At 44.5% G+C, this 22,179-nt stretch overlaps 1 protein-coding gene across 5 annotated transcripts in view; it reads right to left on the bottom strand.

Annotated features, from left to right (window-relative positions):
• Nucleotides 1–22,179, bottom strand: part of CDKL5 (cyclin dependent kinase like 5) — a 1,214,907-nt gene that overhangs the window by 75,026 nt on the left and 1,117,702 nt on the right. The window lies entirely within an intron of this gene.

Raw genomic sequence — 22,179 nt, 5'->3', positions numbered from 1 at the left:
AGCACAGCTCTAGGTCAGGCTGTGATTTCACCTTAGTTTTTATTTAAAGAGTAAATTTTTTGCTTTGAAACACGCTCAGAACATATTGACGAAGTGAATTAATCACGTCATCCTTACAAACCGTAGAACTGGGCTGAGTATGTAAAATTACAGCAGCATTTGAGATGATTGTGAAGAGAAAGAACACTTTGCAGGCTCGAAGCATCTCACTTCAATGACCATCGCATCACTGATATGTGATGCACACCGCACTCAGCCATCTGTATCATCAAATTGTATAAAGGTATGTGTTAACAGAGGGATATCTCTTAATGGAAAGTGCAAGCAACCACATGTGTAAAGCCACTGTACAAGGAATCCATTGGCATATACAGTTAATGGATAACTCAGAGTAAAATCCCACCAAGCACCTTTGAACGCACTCCAACTGCATTATGAAACGTGTGATATTCGCATATATGTATGTGGCATGTCTATAGTGCAAACCTAGCTGAAAAGCAGAGAGGAGCTCGACACAACCAGAAGCTAAAGATACATACCGTAAACGCACTGTTGGCAGGGTTTCTGGATTTGGACAGCAGAAGTAGACAAATGCACCACGATTTCAAGTCTCAGAATAGGAGTATAGAAAAATTACAGCACGTTTTTCCACATTGGCCAACTCAATTATAAATCAATGATATGACTCATTAACATGTTGACTTTTAGGAACATTCCAGTCCTGTTTCCCACACATTTCTAGGCAGCGGAGGCTCGGCGGGGAAGGTATCAGCCTAAACAAATCACTATAGTACAACAATATAAACAGTCCTGTTTTTCTGCACTTTGTTTGGCTTCTGTTGGGTGAGAAAAACTAATCACAAGGTAGTTGGTCCCTGAAAAGAGTCCTATGTTGATACCCTGTCTCCCCAGAGGATGGTTCAATGTCTCAGGGAGATAGGGATCAGGGGCTCGGCCTTGAGGCTTCTTTGTTCTTTTCTAAGTGACAGGGCCCAAACTGTGAAATTTGGCCCTTTCTATTCAGCCTCTAAATCCCTGTCTTGTGGTGTGTATCAGGGCTCCTCCCTGTGCCCAACACTCTTTAACATTTATGTTGCACCTCTGGCACAGGTTGTTAGATCATTTGGGCTGGAGGTGTTGTCCTATGCGGACGACACCCAAATTATAGTCTCCATATCTCATAACATCAGGGACTCTGCCCTCAATTTTAGGCTCTGCATACAAGCCGTTTCCTCCTGGATGGTGGAAAACTACATGAAATTGAACAGAGACAAGACAGAGGTCCTGATCTTCGGTAGTAATCGGGACATCTGGTCTACTGACTGGTGGCCTGCCAGCCTAGGTGCCTGCCCTTGTCCGGTCTTTCATGGAAAGAATTTAGGGGTTATCGTTGATAATTCACTCTCCATGGATCGTCAGATTAGTAGGACTCTTTCCAACTGTTTTGGTATCATTAGGGTCCTTCGAAAAATTGCTCACTTTCTTTCTTTTGAAGCACGCAAGCAGGCCGTGGTGGAACTGGTAACATCCAGACTGGACTATTGTAATGCCCTCTATTTGGGCATTACGAAGGGTCTAGTGCAACGTCTGCAACTAGTGCAGAATGCTGCGGCTAGGCTGGTGATGAATCTCCCGAAATTTCATTCTGTCACAGTCTCCATCAGGTCACTACACTGGCTGCCTCTTGACCAAAGGATTCTGTTTAAGTACCTCTGCCTGACTAACAAGGCCTATTATGGCTTAGGTCCTGAGGGCATCAAGTTGATGTTTCAGTGGTATGTCCCTAGCAGACCACTTCGCTCCTCCAATAAAAATCTTCTAGCACTTCCTAAGTTTAAAAAGTCCAGATGGGGAGGTAGAGCCTTCTCTTTGACCGCGGCCAGGCTGTGGAACTCCCTCCTGGAAGAGCTTTCTGGTCAGCCTTCTCACTCCATCTTCTGCAAAATATTAAAAACCTGGCTTTTCTCACATACTTCAGGATGAGCGTGCTGTCTAGTCTGCTTCCCCTCTTTAGTTTGCTTTAGCGCCTTGACGCTCTTGGGCTTAGTTTGCACTCTATAAGTTCTATACTCACTATACTTACTTACTCATTGTTCTGTTGTCTGTAAATTCAACAACGGCCAAAGTGCATAAAAGACAGGAGTGATTAGGTCTCTGTACTACAGTTATTTGCTAAGCCTGAACTAGTGACATCTTACCCCGTGGAACCTCCCAAAAACAAACCATTACTGGATTATTGTTGGTTCAAAGCCTTGACAAAGTCAGTGGCCTGCACACCACAAGAGGTGAAAAGTGCTGGCTGTTACTCTTTGTCACCGACATGCAAAAAAATAAAAATATGTTTTTATGCTGAAATTTGTCAAGAGTGCCTCATTTATGATCACAAGTATGCAGACCAATTATCAATTTTATTTACCTACATTCACATAGTATTGATATGAGGTTTTTGCATTCCATTGATTAACAGTCTACTCAGTTGTAAGATAGGAGGCCCTATCCATGTTCCAAGACATGCACACCAACTAAATGTATTAATGGACCTCTAATTTGACAATAAAATTAGAGATCAAGGCTTTGGAGTCCTACACCAATAACATAATGGAAGTCTGTTGGATGTCCTGGAGCTTCTGGCCTTCTGGTAATGGTTAAAGGAACAACTGAAAATTATTCAAAGGACTGACTGAGTGGTCAACTGCCTTCAATTCAGTTGTCGGTGCCAACTGGAATGCAAGGAAGGACTGAGTTAGTACCCAAGTGTTGAGGTTGAAATCAAGTGCCCATATCTTGGCTTCTACAAACCACAATCAATATTTTCAAGGCAAAGGGCATTGGCTGCATTAGTGCCACCCACAAGGCTAGCAAAGATATGAATAATGCACCACATTCATAACCAGTGATACCTCTGAAATGGTTACAGAAGGTTAGTTCCAAGCACCCCCACTTTGCTCAGAGTTACTCAACAGGTGACATAAAAGATTGCCACCACACAGGGGCACTAGTGTTCATTTCACTCTGACTGCAGAGCCATACAGGCACGTCTGAAGTCAGAAGGGTGTAGTCAAAGCTGTAGCTCTTGGCAGACCAGAAGCACCTAATCTCTGACTTCCAAATGAAGCTTGGCAAAAAGATACTTACAAATTCACCCCACATATGGTCTTGCAAAAGGTTCCCCATGCTGGACTTGCAATGTCTGTGGCACATTTGATGAACCTTTCAGATGCCACGCGTCAAACCTACCACCATCCCGCTGGCCCAGAGTGCCCAATCCAAGCTTTGTATACAATACGTGGCTACTGGAAACTGGAGCAATCGTAAAGAAGTTTCCAGGATTCTCATTACAGTTATTGAAAGAGACCATCCCTGTCTTCACAAGTGGATGCCTCAGCAATGTGGAAGTAGAGATTCGAAAACTAAGCTGAACCAAATTCCTTATTATGCGGGCCTGGTATCCATTATTAAAACAAACATATTGCCTCCCTTGTCATCATGTTACTGTTGATAAACCAATTTGCTTTGGGCTTCTGTCTATTCTGAAAACTTTGCTGCCCTTTACTAGGTTGGTTCTGATCTCTCTGCTGGCAACACTATTCCTGTTAGGCTTAACCTGTTGACAAACCTGCTCCTTCTGGATCTCTTAAATCAAAACCTTCCTATCTAACCTGTGAGTCAGACAAGCACTGCGTAGTTCTGTGGGACAATTGTAAAAATGTTGTTGCACCAATAACTGGCAATGCGGTATTTCAAAAGATACAACTTTCATTCCTGCAATCATCCCGTAAATATCCATGCATCCACATTTCCAATTATATGTTTTGTTTATTTTAGGCAATTGGCACGCCTGAGCCACTGAATGATCACATCTCTAATTTTTTCATACCTTCTGTGCTAATTCTAATATATCTCCAAAATGGCATTCGAGCTGCAGCCTTGCATTGATCAATGAGTTTATACATACCATTTCTAAACTCGCCACTGACAAGCAAATACAAGTGATTGATTTATTTCTGCACAAGTTATTGAGAACACCCGTTTGGAATGGAGAATTGATAGGGGATGGAGAGACCTGATCAGTAATGAACCCTGGAGTTACTTTGGTCTTCACCAATTCTTACTGCTTTAACATATTTTTCTACTCTTGCCTCCTCCCATGAAGCACCTTCTTTGTCTTCCCTTCCCCCCTTCTTATTAGCTTGTGCAAACCTCAGTGTCTCAATTGGCCAGTAAATTGACTTAGTATCCTTCAACTGCTTGATCTCGAGAAGATGTGTCTAATGGAATCATCCAGTAACAGGTTTCCCATCTGAAAAATGCTCCAGTAGAACCGATTGTACAAGAAGAGGGCCTAAGGATTTTTAACGCATAACTTATACTAAGACATACTGGACGGGTCATTCAAATTATTCTCCAGTCTATCAAAATCCTAGAGTTAAAGTTTTTCAAAAGTCACTTCATTATCATAAACATCACAATGGATGTTCAAGCTGCAAAATACAGAAAAAATGAATAATTTAATAATTCCTACATTATTAGAAACTATAGAATAAGAAATAATTAATAAAGGCAATGACCTTAGTAAATTGAGATACACTTTCATTGTCATCAAATGATTGTGCATTGTAAATAATACTGAAGTATGAAAAATGTAATAGCACTGACAGCCTGCATAAGCCAGTGTCGAAATTCAAGGATTTTGTTCATCCACAATTAGTTGAAGAATTGCTTACTTTCCTAGGACACCAGAGCAGTGATTCTGATGGGTGAGTTGTTCCATTAAAATGAATCAAAGCAGAGGCATGTTAAACTAAATATAGGCTTATTTTATTTAATGAGAAATAATGAATTGGTTTCTAGCTTGATTGCTTCGCTTCACTGTTGAGGTCCCATTTCAGCATACCCCATGTGTTGATGGGTGTCTGTGAATGTTTGAGTGAGACCCGGTTTTGTCTTAACCCTTCAGCTGTGCTAGTAGCCATGCCTTTAAGACTAAATGAAAGACTTTCCACATCCTTTATATGTGCTTGCAGATCTTTGCAATAGTATCTTCTATGAACCAGAACCCTCAGGAAAATCTTCTTATTGCAAGGTGCCAACCCTGACATTCAAAAGATCTTTTGGGAATTCCACTTCAAGACGCAGGTCATCATAGTCATCGCAACAGTAGGCATAGTATAGTTGCAAGAAATCCAGCACACCTGATTCCAAACCAAATACAACTTTGAATCTTGTAATTTCTTCTGGTTTAGAGGCCTTATTGTATCTTATTTATTCATCTGCTGGATTTCAGCCACCACCTTCGTAGCAGTACTCAATTCAGATCTGTCATGGCCTTTACATGAAGTAAGGGAAAAAGCTGCCGGTACCAGACACAACTCCACTGGCGTCACTCTCTGTGCCGTAATTGGTGTCAGACATGACAACTTAAAGGTCACCTGGAGCAGGAATGGCGCTGACACTGAAGATGCCTAGGCTGGAGGACCCCTAAAAAAATAACTTAGTTTGCAAATGCAAGCACTAACTTTAATGGTGACTTTATTCTGAGAGAATGATCAAAGGATGGAAAGGTTCTTACCATTCTCACTAAATTAAACAGATGAGATTAATAATTTTTGTGACAGAGTGGTAAAAAGACAGAAATCAGATGGGGAGTTACAGAGTGCCAAAGCCTCGGAGGAGTCACTTGAAGGTAACTAATTACATTACATTGGTTTCCAAGCTGAGCCACTGAATGGCAAAGAGTAGATTACCTCCAAAGAGTGTGTTGGCTGCCAAAGAGTTAGTTCATCTATCGGCTAATGAGGATGGCCATATAATCACAGTGAGATTAAGAGGAACCGGTGGCACAACGTACAACCTCCAATAGTTAACACTTTTAAACACAAAGTTACATTGCACAGTGACAATATGGAACACGCATTTTTCTTCTGAGTTGGCTACCCTACGCTATGAAACCAGATCCAATTTTTCTGGCTAAAGAAGCATCACTCACGTAATGTGGCATGCCTGATCATCGGCTTCCTACCCCCACCCTCGTAAGATGATACTACCAGGGAAGACTCATCCTCAAGTTTGTGAGCGAGTTCTTAGTTGAAGAATGATAGCTGGATGTAGCAGGGAACCACATATTAAAAATACCTTAGGATAAACTGTAAGGACTGGAAGGGAGGGTTTGGTGTCCTACATAAATAACAATTGTATACCCTGTGTGCGTAACAAATGCATGTAGTTAACAATATAATATGTTGTTTGTTCATTTTTTTTGTTTGAATATATTTTATTCGTTTTTCAGCATTTATATAAAGTACCCTATTATGCAGTGAGCAAAAGGAAAAGGCACACTTATTCCATATAGTTACGCAACGACATCATAGTACAGTGAGAACACACAGCAGGGCATTGATTACGTATCACATTTCTTGCAGTAAAGTTAATGGAACAATATGTGTAGAAATGTGGGCCATAAAAAATGTGATGTCGCTCGGTATCGATAGTGGTGCGGTCTGGGGTATGAGGATGAGGTGTGATGTGAGGCGGCACGTTCTGGCAATTGCTCGCCTTCCCTGTACCTCTCCCGACAGTCAGTGTGTGCTAAGTCACTCAGTGTATTGCGGTATCAGAAATGCTGAGGGCCAGATGGTTATCAGCAACCAATACAATAGACACAATTTTGTAGCAATTGTGCCGGTGATAAAACTACCAGGACACTGTAACTTAACCAATAGGTAAGAGAGGAAATGGGATGAGACAAAACGGGGAGGAGAAAAAAACCTCCCCAACGTTATGAGGTGGTGGGAGGGGAGACTGAAAATCAAAAATAATAGTATGAGGAGAGTAGGATGAGGTTACATGGCTAGCGGGTCGTGGAGAGTGTCAAAGTGTGCCTGTGGAGGTAAACTTTCGGGTCCGTGTCTAAGATATTGGACGGTAAATGTCTTGTGGGACATGGGTTCTTTTCAGGGGAGGGGGGAGTGGCTTAGCAGCGTCTAACAGGCACTTAGGTATCGGTGTCAGGGGCATGGGGGTTCTGAGCGATTATCGCATTACAACTCTGCAGCGACACCTCCCTGCATGGGCATATGTCGCGTCTCTCACCATATTCAAAATGAGGGTGTGGCGGTGGGTGGGCGAGAGGGTTTCCGCTTCTTCCGGCGTCCAGGGCCGGCTCAAATAAGGGGCTCCATCTAGGTGATTCCCCGGTCCAAGCTTGCCTGCTAGAAGGATTTCAAGGTATCATCCCAGAGTTGTGCAATGGGGAATTTTCTGAGGCCCACTGTCTCCTCCCGGTGCAATGTGGCGCTTTCCGCTCTCGCCCAGTTAGCAAAGGAGGCATACCAGTATTTGGCATGTGGGGGTTCGCTCTTTTTCCAGCGTTTGGTGAGCAAGCGTTTGGCTGTGACGAGCCCCAGGTCCCAAACCTAGCCGGCACCCTAATATGTTGTTTGTTCATGCTGTTATTGACACACAACGGCATCTAGGCTCATATGTGTAAATTGTGCGATTTCCTACTGAGAAATTTAGCGATCTCCTAACTTGCGATTACCTAATAGTGAATGCGATTCCATAGGAATCACTATTAGGAAATTGCAGATTACATACATTCTATTTTACGATTCCCAAATAGCCATTTCTACAGATTCGCTATTTGGTTTGGGAATCGCAAAATCGGAATTTTGTACATATGGGCCAATGTTTCTATTCTTTCACTAGGGAGGAGAAAGTGTTGCTTATGAATTCAATGGGGAGTCCCCTAATTGAGAACAAGAATTACAAATAAGCAACATTTCCTTCTCTTTTACAGGGTCTCCACTGATAATCACCAGGCCATCCCAAACATTAGGCAGTGGTAGAAAAAGAAAATCCAGGATCTAACTAAAGTGATTTCTCAATGAAGCTGGTCCTACCTGGGTTTCTGCTCTGGAATCCCATAAAAGACAGTAGTGTTTTGTGAACGCAATGTAACTGCTTTACAAATCTCTGCTATAGGAATATTCCTCAACAAAGTGGGGACTGCATTCTTGCTGCTAGGAAATGGAGCTTTGGCCCAACTTAGTAAGGATCTATTTGCTTTCTGATAACAGAGCGCTATACAAGATATGCTCCTTATGGATATGGACAGTCCTGCGGTGGACAAGCGAGTATGAAAAGCTCCACAATTTATAAATAGAGAGTCAGATCTGCAAATGTGTTTTGTATTATGAAGACAGAACTTGAGTACCCTATTCAAATGAAGACTATATAAAGACCTTTCAGCTGGACAGACAGGATTCTGAAACTGTAAGACAAGCAATAGCCGTGTTAACATGGAAATTAGGGCTACCTTGAGAAGAAATTTTGAGAGACCTCATGACCACCTTGTCCTTATGGAAACTGTGTAGGGAACACAAGTCCTCAATCACACAAGACTTGCATACAGGCATGATTACTGCTAAGAAAGCAGTCAACCACAACATATATGCTGCAGGACAGGCCTATTAATAGGTTCAAATGGGGGAACTAAAAGCTTTGAAAGGTTCCCAAGGAGTTGCCAAGAAGAGAAGGTCTCATCACTGGAGGAAAAGCTTATTTTAATGCTTTCGGTGAAGTCTTTAGAAATAGGGACCCTGAAGAAAGAGTTTTGTGCAGGCCATTTTCTGTAAGCAATAACAGTACCAAGATGCACTTTTTAATGATGAGATCTCGAACCCTCGAACAGAGACGGAATGACTGTTTCTTCCTGGCCATTTGAAAGTTTAGGAAGCTCTAGTGGACGAGCATCTGGCTTCGTTTAGGATATCCATGCAGTCAAGTGGAAAGTGTTAAGATCTCCAAGTTGTATGAATTTAGGAGCAATGGCATCAGATTTACGGATGGTAGGAGTGTAGGACCTGCCATTTTGCACTTGTGGAAGCGTCGTGGCCATTTTGAGGCTAACAGAATCACCCTGGCACTGTTATAATTTACTTTGATAATCACTGAAGGGTAGCAGGAGAAACGCGTACAGAGACATTTGTGACCAGTCAGTCCAAAAAAAAAAAAAAAGATGAAACACCTTAGTTTGCAATAAGCTATATCCAAATTGCTAGCACTTCGAGAAACAGCAGTCTAGATCTCGTTCCACCTGATTATTCAGATAATTCATTCTTGTTTTTTTAATTCAAACAAATCGATCCTTACTGCATGAAGAAAAACATTGAGCACCAGAAGGACTGCCTTCATTTCCAGCAAACCAAACACCCTTATAACTGGAAGGAAAGATTTGCGCACCAGTAGGACTGATCTCAGTTCCAGTAAACCAGCTCCATCTTCGCTTGAAGATAGGGCCGGTTCCACAGTCTATTTTTCCATAAAGTTGCTGGCCTCTTTTTGAAGCTTTTCCAGTTGGAAATTGAAATACATCTTTTGCAATATATTCAGGACCCATCTGTCTTGTGTGATGCTTTGCCACTCTTGTAGGTGATTTATTATACTCCCCCTACCAGAGTGATGAAAAGAAGAGCAGAAAGAGAGGAGTTACTGTGTACCTTTGGCAGGACCTTTCCCACTGGCCGTTGACGGCTGTCAGCCACCTTTACTTCCAATTATTTTTAGGTCTCACCTGTCATTGCGCATGCGCATTGAGCGGAGCGAGACTATAGGGGCTTAAACAGACTTTAACTAGACTGGCGATTTGATGCAGTGCATGTGCGCTTTTAGCTCAATGCGCAAGCGCAATGAGTTAAAATGCGCGTGCACAGCATCAAATCGCCAGCCATCTGTTGCCCAGCTTGGTGCCGCCAGCAGCTCTTCCCGCTCCGCCCCCGGCTGCATCAAAGGCTTTCCGGCCGTGCTTTCAGTTTCACGGCGTCTCCTTATACGATTTCATCAAAAGAGGAAGAGAGTCTTATTAATTCTTGCTTCAAGGGTGCGTTTTAATTGTTTCTTTTATCTAATTTTAATTTGAATATAGCACATATATCTCTTTTAAATAGGTGTATGGGGTTGCTGGCCAATATGTCCCTGCTGTCTTTCAGTTTTAGGGGCTTGTGATCGGTACATTTTGCACTTGCGTCCTCTGTGTTGATTACCCCTTCCCCCTGTTGCTTCCGCCCCCTTCCAACACCCTAGGTTGCTTCGGCTTTCACGGCCGGCCGTGCTTTCAGTTTCACGGCCGGCAGGCCGTGTCTCCTTATACGATTTCATCAAAAGAGGAAGAGAGTCTTATTGATTCTTGCTTCAAGGGTGCGTTTTAATTGTTTCTTTTATCTAATTTTAATTTGAATATAGCACATATATCTCTTTTAAATAGGTGTATGGGGTTGCTGGCCAATATGTCCCTGCTGTCTTTCAGTTTTAGGGGCTTGTGATCGGTACATTTTGCACTTGCGTCCTCTGTGTTGATTACCCCTTCCCCCTGTTGCCTCCGCCCCCTTCCAACCCCATAGGTTGCTTCCAAGTACACCCACCCTGTGTGTTTCCTCAGTGTCCCCCTGCCACCTCCCATGGACCTCCCCCCTCCTGTTGCTTCCCACGCCTGGCCGGCCGTACTTTTTTTTTTTTATCGCCCTCGTGTGTTTACGCCTCCACTAATTGAGTCAATGGGCTCTGTTTACAGCAGCGGTGACGTCAGCTCAGAGGGGTCCAGCTGTAATCCCCTCGCCTTCTGAAGGCCCTCCTTTGCCCATCGTTCCATCCGTGAGCAGGACTTCTTTGTATATGTATTTAAATTCCATATGTGTCACACCTATACATCTACTTACACTTCCTTATTGCCTCTCCTGCTTATCTACACCCCTCCCAGAGGCCGGACATTGTAAATAGTCTTTTTTTCGGACAAACGTTTACGTTTTTTTGCAGCATGTTATTTTATTGACAGTTATTTATTTTGCATAGCTCTGTCATGTGAGTTACGTTACGCAATAGTAACCTACTTACTGATCCCGGGATTTAGTTTCTGGGCATGCCTCCTTCCCATATCCCGCTCCTTCTCTTATGCTCCTTTCTGTGTTTCTTTGTGACACCTTTTATTTTCATTGCCACTTCAAATCTGCCACTGTGATTTGCCCCCAAATTAAATACATCATTTAAGTATTCATTATTTAAAAAAATTAAAAGCCATTGTTATTTGTAATATCAATACATCTAAGTCACGTAAATACAAAACATGTTGCATTACAAATGCTATAGGTGTCACATTTGCAAAAGTTATAACTATTGGCATTGTAAATGACAAAGCTATTAATTTAGCTATTTTAAAAAACACATAAATAAAAAAAAAATCATTTATAAGACCAATAGCTCAAACTTTCCTAAAGCGAGACCTATTGCATTTCCAATGCTTGTTTTATGTTGGTACAATTTCTGTAATTGTTGTTGTGGCTGAAGATATTGATGCCAATGAGGGATTTGAACCCTCTGTGGAAATTACTACTAGTCATAAGGCCTGTGGTGCTTTTCATGCTCTCGTCCACTGGTTTCAGAGTTTCCAACTCGCACTGCATTTCCTCATCGGCATAAGACCCAAAAAATGTGACACCAGATCATGATAGGTTTACATTTGCTGCTGTGTTTCAGGTTTTAGGTCTGTGGGTCTAAACCAGCATGAATGTCACATGGCTAAAACATGGAGGCAGCCACGAGCTACAAAGTCGGATGATTATGCAGCCATTCTTATAATTTGGTTTGAAACCATCATCTCTGCCATCAATATATCTCAAAACCTTACCTGGCGCTAAAATAAAATTGGGATGAAAAAGTTGCAGACAACATGGATCTAGCATCCATGCCTAGTAAAACTGTTGCTCTGGCAGCTTTTATGGTAATAGCAGATGTGCGACAATCCTTTCTGCCAACAAAGTCCATGCAGTTACTTTTCTTTTTAGGAGGGACTGTAGAATGATATTTCCAAGCTGCAGAAACAATGATAGAATCTGGTTGCATTTCAGCCCGTAAAAAAGAGAGAATCCGGATCCAGAGCGTTGTATTAATCTCCACTTTATTGGGAATCGCTTTGGTTGAAGCAGGAGTCAAAAGAATTTCATGGCCTGTTCCAGAAACCCAGGAACAAGAAGTTATCGCCTCACTGTTGAACAATGACAGAGCGTCTCAAAAATCATCAAAATAGATATTGTAACAATAGTACGTTTTGTTCCCCCTCCAATTGATACTTCACTGAAGGTGTTGAGGATGTCGATGGAGGATCCCCTGAATTGCGCAGAACCAGTCAGCGTTGGCAAATGTCTTCTTCAGCTGAAAGAAGAAGCAGAAGATCGTGACATCTGTGGCGCCAAGACTGAAAGTGTGACTTTCTTCTATTTGATATATCGCTTGTGACTCTAACTGGAGGACATGATGCCGGACATGGCACCGGGAGCTGTACTGCAGTTTTTGGTGAAATCTGCACTGGCGGCATAGAGGTTTCTGGTGATGCGCACTTAAGATTTGAATCTCCAGGAGGAGCTGGAGATAATACAACAGATACATTACTTCACAAAAGAAAAAGTACGCTCAGGAATCTTCTGAATCAGAAGTATCAGGAATGCCTTTCCTCTTCAGCTTACTGATCTACTCTGTAGACAGGTTAAGAGATCTACCCGACATCGTGGGTGAGGTTGGTTGCGGCATTGATTGCCTTGTGGTCCTTTATGTTGAGTGCTTCCCAGATTTTAACGTTGAGTGCCACAATGGTGAGCAGGTGACAATTATCCCTGTCCTTGACGTCGACCGAGAAGAATAAGTTACTTACCTTCGATAAGGCCTTATACGTTAGAGTCTAGATCTAGCCGCAGATTCCTTACCTTAGAATTATCTCCAGGTGCCAGACTGAAAGACTGAATCTGGAAAATTTCTAAAGCAGTACCTCTGCACGTTGGTATAGGGTATCAAGTTACTCCATAACAAAGTTGTCCATCAGATGTGATGTCGTAAGAGTCCATTTAAGCCCTCCCCTGACGTGCCAAAGCCAGTTTCTTCCGCGACTTCTTTCCGTGCTACAATGCAGAGCAACGTATAGAAACTAATATGGAAACAGTGTGTCAAAAAAGAATCCTGTTTTTGAAAGTATTATTGGTTGTTTGGTGTGTCTTATATTTATATTGTTTTTTTCTTTTAACCAACAAAATGCACGAAGGTGCGTAGAAGGGATCTGGAAGAAAAGGAGAACCAGTTCACAGAGCAGGGAGGATGGGTGTGTCGGTCAGGAATCTGCGGCTAGATCTAGTCTCTACCAGATAAGGTGTTACCGAAGGGAAGTAACTTATTCATCCGATAGAGACATCTAGCCACAGATTCCTTACCTTAGAATAGATACCCAAGCTATACCATCCCAGAGGAGGGTCTGCGAACGGAATACAAGAAATACCCATGACTAGGCTATCTGGTCTGCATAAAAAAAAGAGAGACCGCTTGTCAGAAGGGACGATGAGGAAGAAAACATCCTACCAGAAAACTCGGAGATAACCCTGTATATAACTGAATCCGCAGCTGTGCAAAGACATGAGAGAAAATGCATGGCAGACGAACAAGACAAGTGGAAAGAACACTTCGTATAAACCTAGCACTACAATGCCCCCTGGAAGGGCAACCGGTCCACAATACCGAGGCAAAAGGCTAAGGACAAGAACAACAAGCATTTACAATGCAATGGTTTTGCCTTTGTTAAAGTTAGAGCTATTGGCATTGCTCTTGACATTTTTTTTATTTATGTTTTTTTAACATAAATAAATGGCATTGTCATTTACAATAGCAGGGCAGGGCACAGGGAAGGGGGGCGAGGAGAGACGAAGGAGAGCTGCGGGCTCAGGGAAGGGGGGGCGAGGAGAGACGAAGGAGAGCTGCGGGCTCTTGTTGTAATGCTTGCATGGATGAGTTGGTGGATGCATGCATGGGTGCATGCATGGATGGGTGTATGGATAGATGCATGGACTGGTGGATGGATAGATGCATATATACAGCCAATCCCTCAATTTATGCAATCCACCAACCCATCCAACCAACAACCCATCCATGCATCCACCCATACATCATGCATACATCCATCCACCCCCTGTGTCCCACTCCGACCCCTCTAAATATAACTCATTTTTCTGTATATAGAGATGACTGTATTCACTAGTATATGCAGTAGACCTTTCTACTCTAACATTCCTATGTGACTCTTGCAGTACATCTATTCATATCCCTTCCATATGTATATAGAAATATAACGAGAATCAACAGTCTCTTCTTTGTGTGACTACATCTAGTACATTTCAATTGTTTTCCTGTTTGTATCTTTTACTTAACGCATGTAAATCAAAGTCCTTAGGTTTGGCAACTGGTTCTTATGTAAACCGCTCTAACACCTTCGGGTAAAGTTTGCGCTACATAAAATCACATTGAATAAAACTTTACTCCACAAATGCAACCATTTATTTACAAATTTGTACCGCGCTAGGAATCGACTCCCGAAGGAGTATCTCCGCGCGTTTTAGCACCTTCAGCGAACAAAAGAGACACTAGCTGTCTATTGTCCTAACCTCGGAGTGGAATTTTATTTCTGAAAGAGAAAGGTTTTCAATTTTTTCCTAAAAGGAAGGCGTTCCCTGCACTGTCTGATAGATAAGGGAAGGCCATTCCACAATGTTGGACCTGCCACAGATAAAGCTCTAGACCCCTGTCTTGCCTTCCTAGCCATAGGTACGCATAACAGAGCCTGTTCGCTAGACCTGAGAGATCGTGTGGGAACATACGGGATGAATTTGTTGGCCAAATAGGCCGGGCCTTTCCCAGTGAGACATTTGTGCCTAGGCTTACATTTTACGGCCTCGAAGCACACAGAGAAGGGACAGTTTACTAAGTCGAGGCTTTGTAGGGTGCATGGCAGGGGACAGTTTTAGGCGCCAAGGGAGGGTAGGGAGCAGAGTCAGAGTACTTCACGGAGGTAGGGGGCAGTTTTGTATTGTTCAGGGCAGGGGGCTGCGGTACTTTTTGGAGCATGGCCTTATTTTAAAGGGCTCAGTTCAGGTGGAGGAACGGCACAAAACACGAGGCAGACAGAGGGCAGAAGGACACAAAAACGAGGGGAAACAATTATAACTGAGGGCAGATTGGCCCAAAAAAAACAGGCAGAGGGAAGAAGGACACAAAAACGAGGGGGGGGATGATTGTAACGGAGGCCAGAATGGCACAAATCACGAGGCAGACAGGGCAGAAGGACTCAGCAAGAGTTCTAAACACACAAAGCTATTGAGGCTTTCATCAAGTTACAGGAACCCCCATCCATACACCACTGCCAAGCACAGAAAAGCAGCTAATAGAAGGTAGAACTGGTGGCAGAAGGCTAGATGTCATTCTTGCTGATAAGTACTCGAGCACGAGCTCTGCTGTGTGCAGGGTGAACCCCCGAAGTTACTGGGGGCAACAGCACCTCTAAGGGAGCCCCTCTGAAGTCCTCCATTAAACGGGTAGAGCTGCTTTGATGCATCGGGATGCTGCTCCCCAAACTGCCAGCCTTGACTACCTTGTTATTCTAATAATTCGACATTTAAATGTTATCATTTAAATGATGTCAATTCCTCGCCATTGAGGTTAAAGGTTGTGTGACATCACTCCTTGTCTTGTAAAATGTTAATTCATTCTAACTTCTAAGAACTTTCTAAAATGAAGAACAAAGGGGTGCCTGACAGAGAATATGAAGAGGGGGGGCTGAAACGCAGCAGGTCTGTACTGAGAAAGAGAAGGTAGGGGATGCAGACAGGAAAGAGGACGGGAAAACAATAGAGGAGGAGCGGGAGTCGCTGATCCAAGGCTGGGTTTAGAGGACTCCAGGGCACGAACCTACTAGATGCCATAAACCATGGGCCAGGGTGGGTTTTGGGGCTATGGGAGGGGGCCCTTTTGAGGAGGTGTCAGAGCTGGGAGTCCTTCATAGGTAATGCAGCAGAAGCTCCGACGAATGCATGATACGCACATAAACCAATGTATTCTTCTGAACACACTCTTCAATAGAAAAGAATTCTGGGAGGAGCCGCAGTGGGTGCTATGAAGCCGACCTAACGCACACTGATGTACATGATTTATTGTTTGGGTTGAGTCCGATAGCAGCACGACATGTTGATACACTTGGATCTACGGGAGTTCGTATGCAGATTCAGTAGAAGGACTATATGTAAAATATGAATCTAATAATGGCTGAAAATGATTTGAGCTCATATTTTTGAGGAATGAGAAGGAACCATAATGGACTGTAGGGATAAAAATTAGTCAAAACAAATTGATATGACAAAGCATTCGATTTGTATTTAAAAAACACACACAAACAAATTAGGCCTCATTATGGGTGCAAACGTGCAGTGGCATTAAGACACAGTAAAGCATTCAGTGACTGGGTGGTGGGGGAGGTCTCAGCGCATCTGGTCCTGGGTCGAAAGGTGCAAACAGTAAGTGGGGTAAGTAGCCTTACCCAGCACCGTGTGAAATGCACGAGGGATGGAGGTCACAGGGGTAGTGGAGGGGACAGCAGCGCTGTTCACCCCGGTGGGGCTGAGACTGAAACCAAACGCCACCATTTTAGGACTTGGTGCACTGAATGTTGAACGGATCGGAGGCTGTGTCCGGCTGGTTACACATAGCTCTGCCGCGAGCACTTAAGACAACGCAAGTCTTGGGTGGGAATTCACAGGCTGGGCTGCTGCGTCCCAAGGTCATTTAGCGCCTAAAGCATTGGAGCCCACCTCTCAGAGCTACTTTCACAGTCTCTGCCCTGGATGGGCATGCCCTCGGATGCCGACTGTTCTCTGTCTGAGTCTTTCTACTTTAGCTACGCGACCGCTCTGTCTCCTGGGGCAGTGCTGCCCCCTTCCCCCCAGCACTGGTAAATTGCACTAATGACAACCCTACTGACTACATTCAGCCATTCACGCTGCAGCTTCTGCCCATGCTCAGCACTGGGCGCCTAAACCACTGGGTGCTAAAGTAAAGCACCTCTCTTTGACCATCTGTCCCCCTATTCACAACAGGGCAGCGCTGCATTTCTTAAAAGGCGAATGCTGTGTTCACCTATGTAACCCCTGGAAAGTACCCCCCATCTCCCACCCCCAGGGAGGCTTTAAGTAGCCGCAGGAATGCCAGGGTCACGGAAGGTACACATGAGGCCATGTTTGCAGTAATTGCTTCCACTACCCCTGCACACAGCACATGGACCAGCTTTGCCTTTCACAAAGCCTGGTGGGAAGATGCCTGTGTACAGGTGTACCGAGTCAGCAGAATTCGACCTTAAGACGCGGCTGAGACTCAGCAGCTCACCTTCGCAGTACCTAGGAAAAGAGAGAAATAGTGAGAAATGGAGAGAAATGGAGAGAGAGGGGAGCCGAGAATAAAAAGAGAGGAAGGGGAGAAGGACGGAGAGCGAAAGGGGAGAGAGAAAAAGAGAGGGAATGAGAATAATAAACAGAGAGAGACGAGGATAGAGGAGAGAGAATGCGGGGGACAAAGAGTGGGAGGGAGAATGAGAAAAAAAGCGAGATAGCACGGGATTGGGAGGGGGTTTGGGGTAGAGTCAGGAGTTCAAAATGCTTGGCGCCTTTTCTAGAGGTGAGGGGGCAGGACTCATTCCAAGCAGATGACGCCAGGAGCTGGCTTCACACCAACTCTAAAGGCACACTCAAGATGAAGCCACTGACAAATGTCTGGTGATGCCGAGCGAACAAAAGCAACAGAAAGCCAACATCTGGGCACTGGAGCTACTCACCAGACTGGCAATGCCTGCTACAACCCCACAACAGCGCTGGCACGTTCCCTCTGCCATCAGCTCTTGGATAAAACAGCATTGATAGACAAAAAACATGAAGCAAGCGCCACCCCTTCATCTGGGGAAGACACGACCTGGTCTGTTTCTGTATGTGTACGATTTTAAGATGTAGTTTACCATCATTCTGTGCATCCGTCAGACGGCAATGGCGCCCCGTTCGCACAATACGACACAAAACAGCAAGAATTGTACACAAAGCAACACACGCACAGCAGGGTATGTGAGAGGAAAGGTGCCGTGTTATGTACAGTGGGATACCGCAGCGAGTACAATGCTGCAGTCAGCTGTTCCTCACAAAAGCAGCCGCCATAATCTGTTTGGGTTTCAAGGACCCCGTTCTGCATGTAAATGGGATAATAATCTGGGGTGAATCCAGGGATTGTGCGCAGTGAGAAAGCGTGCTTCACTGGCCTTGGTGCCCGCCATGAGTGATTGATCGGATTCACAGCACAGAACACGACACGAAGGGAGCCATCACGGGCCAGTCCCTGGTAGGGGAGAACCGCAGATGAGAGAGGAGAAGCGCCTAAGATCTGAAACTGCGTCTGCAGGGGAGCGTGTAAAACAAGCATCTCAATATATTGCCAAACAAGGCACTCACCGGGTCGCTTAATTTTTCATCTGGATTTAAATGCATCGAAAGCTATATGTTGGCAGCGAACAAAACCTTAGTACAAAATATTTACGAAAGTTAGTTTACCACCTTTACTCCTCAAACACACAAATCAGGTGCTTAACACAAACATAGCACATTGAACTCCATGGGGTTCTGCCTAATACAGTAATAACTACAAATGATGTCCAGATATTTAGGGTTCACGAAATGCAAATTAGAAAAATAAGGTGAACACCTTTGGCCAAGTATTTGCCTGTCAAATGGTTACCCTGTTGGTACACGCTTGTTTCACTTCACTTCCTTACCCCCACATTAATACGTCCTCCCCTAAATTCCCCTCACTTTCCTTCACTACCACACCCTTTGCTTACATCCCTGTTTCTGCATCACCCCGTTTTCTTCTTCTCTGCCTTGTATCCCTTCCCTCCATGAAGCAAGATCCACTATACCTACGCCTTCCTTCCTGCCCCTCCTACGCCATTTGACAGCCCTTCTAGCGCTGTCTCTTACCTCTCAAGCTCGCCCACCACATCGGCCGCCGCCTTTTCAAATGACCCTCCTCCTGCGTTTTCTCACCTGTGTTGTTGCTCAGCCCTATTGAATTCCTCGGCGAATTCTCTCGAAGCTCAGTAACGCCCCTCTCCGGTTTCCCGCCTGGTCATTGGTGAATTTCACACCAAAGAAACAAAAAGAGGACACACGGCGCGAACCCTTGAAGACGGTAACAAAATAGAACGGGCATCTTGGAAGGGCGCGCGGTAAAATAATTGTTGACATTATCAGTAAGAGGAAAATACGTTCTTCCCTAGACTGTCAACAATTTTGTATCGCTATCACAGTTCTCTTTTAACGTTAAAAAAAATAATAATATTTCAAAAAGAAAAAACGCACGTTATTCAGCTAAACGATGATTTGTTTTCTTGTTTAAAAATGGTATGCTCGGTTCGTTGCTTCAATTTTAAATTGTACACAAGGATGAAAAAAGTATCCTCGCTATATGGAACGCCGTAAAATGTAATCCTTATTATTCAGGACGAGGCTGCGACGTAAACAATGTAAACGAGCAGGAAGGCGGGTGCCGGCTCAATGCCGGACCAGATTCGGGGGCGTTCCCTGACGTCACCAAAAGGGAAAAATTCTCGGGAACGCCCCCGAATCTGGTCTGGGATTGACAGACAGAGCCCTCTACCAATGGCTAGCCTCCATTTATGGAGCTAGCCAATGGGAAGAGGGGGCAGATACCCGACCCCACATAGAGGATTAGAGGATATCATTAGATTTTGCTAGCGCATGCGTACTTCGTACGCATGCATCGCTAGTCAAAACCTAAAAACTACTGGGTCAAGCTCCCAGCCATAAAAGTAGGCAAGGTAGAGGGCTCCAACCAATAGCTGATAAGGGCTGATAAAGCATTAGTGAGCAATAGTAACAATCATGGCTATAGACCACAGTACTAGGAGGAAGGGGTCCCAGTGTGATTAACAATTATTACACATTTATCACAAACTGACACTCATAGAGCAATCAACACAGTTTAATTATCAATGGGATAAAGTATATTCAATATGTTGTATATTGAATATACTTTATCCCATTGATAATTAAACAGTGTGGATACATTGATTGCTCTATGAGTGTCAGTTTGTGATAAATGTGTAATAATTGTTAATCACACCGGGACCCCTTCCTCCTAGTACTATTTGAACCCAGGTCCCAGTGACTCTTTTTGGGTAAACCCCCTTACTTATACTCTATAGACCACAGTAGGCAGAGGAAACACTTATTTTCTGCAGGAGTTTTATATACCGCGAACTAGACCCGAAGATATCAGGTATCAGAGTGCTTTACATGAGCACCAGTTTCGTTACAGATGGACACATTCATTTTTTTGGGGCACGGAGAGATTAAGTGGTTTGCCCATAATCACAGGATGTTGAGCGTCGTTGCCGAGACTCGAACCGGGTTCCCCTGCTTCAAGCTAGCCGTAAGGTCACGGTTACATGCTCTCCCCATGCTCTTTTAGAGAACAGACAGAAACAGCACTACTGACAGAACGATATGATTAGGTAATTGAGAGACAATTGAAAAGAAAACTGCAGGGGAGAAACAACCACACTAGAATAAAGAAATAAAGAACCACAATAGAGGACTGGAGAAAGGTACCGAGGTGGACTGGCCCAACACCTGGGAGGTCTATGCGGACAACCAGGCCACAGCGTAAAAGAAATTAGTATTGGAAGACCAACGTCAGAAATGAAAGTCCAACCAAAAGGCCAGTGTAAAGATGAGAAGGAACAGACAGCAAGGCAGTGCCCACAGCCTAGGAAACAGGGAGGCCAGAAGTAAAGGAAAGTCCTTGTATGTACAGGGAACAAAGGGGTTGAGGATACTGGCGCTACCTAGAATCATCCCCGGTAGCCTATTAGTACAAGGTAGACAAGGCCCCGGGGTGTGAAAATTGTAACCACGCTCGCAAGAAATTGAGTAAATGCCCCAGAAAAGAATCCTAAAAGATCACAAACCTCTGTACAATTCAACCCAGAGTGGACGGGCAAGGAACCCATGTCCGATAAGAACAAAAGAGGAACTTCGCCATATATCCCCAAAAAGGGAGGAAGGCACACCTGAAGAACGGCCAGGCCAGTAACAAAACATTAGGGTTGGCCTTGGAGATGTAATGGAAACAGCTCCAGTCAAAATGTGAAAGCAACCGCGGCTTCGAGCAAGGCAGAAGCAGAGGAAAAAACAGGCCATGAGGTATAGAAAAAGTAGGGAGGCCAAGTTGGCCAGTCATGCCAAGATTCGGACAAGAAATGGCCACAAGGAACGTAAGAGAGAAAAAAGGGTCAGACAGGGACTCGTTTTGCCCGTGTATAGCAAGAACTAGCACAAGAAGCACTAACACCTGAAGTGAGAAGGAAGGAACACCATCCAAGAAGGACGGAGACAAGGAATGGTAGGCCAAGAACCATGCCCCATTCCTCGCATCTACTATCGAAGAAGGGCACCAAAAGAGTTGAAGGGAAGAATCCCCTGGCCAGTGAAGAAAAAAACACTCAATAAGTGGGGGGAGGGGCAAAAAGAACCCTTGTGCACCATCTGCTGACCTGAACCAGTGCGCCAAGCACAGCATGAGGAGTCCCCTATATAGGGTATGACGGCATCAGAAATATATTGAGGAATACCCAAGAGGCATACAGAGTTAGGGGTCGATTAGGATGGCGGTGAATCCGCATCCTCCGGGCTGCGGATTCACCGCCGCGGTCCCTGTGAACACGCCCCGCCAGATCAGGATGGCGGTAGGATCAGCAGCGGACGGCAGGTCCGTCTGGCGCTGATCCGCGGGGTGTAGCCTGCTATTTGGTGGCGGTGTCTGCGAGACACCGCCAGCCAAATAAGGAAGGATGTGTAAACATGCTTTTCCGCAGCGGTTTTTCCGCCGTGGAAAAGCATGTGGACCTTTGCTTCTGGGGGGCCCTTGCGGGCCCCCAGGGTGAAAGGGGGGGTGGGGGTGCACATGGGGGGTACCTATGGTACCCCCCTGCATTTGCACCCCCCTCCCCCCTTTGCCTTGTATGTCCTGAAGAAGACCCGCAGCCGAGGAAGCAAAATCCCCACGAGCAATAGGGTCGAAACGTCGACGCCCACTTTTTAAATGCCTGTATCTTAGTTTAGCCCGTCCCCATCCCCCCTTCCATTATTCACCCTGGAAGGAATTGAACAGGCCCTTTGTATGACTACTTGCGGGAAGTTACCGCTTGTTTGTATTGTTGTAAATATTGAAAATGTTTTTTAGCATGATTTTTCTATTCTTTTCCTGACA

This window comes from Lissotriton helveticus, chromosome 8 (assembly GCF_964261635.1).
Source record: "Lissotriton helveticus chromosome 8, aLisHel1.1, whole genome shotgun sequence".
Lineage (NCBI taxonomy): Eukaryota > Metazoa > Chordata > Amphibia > Caudata > Salamandridae > Lissotriton > Lissotriton helveticus.
Note: the sequence above shows the minus strand (reverse complement) of the source record. Positions and strands in the feature narration are given on the sequence as shown.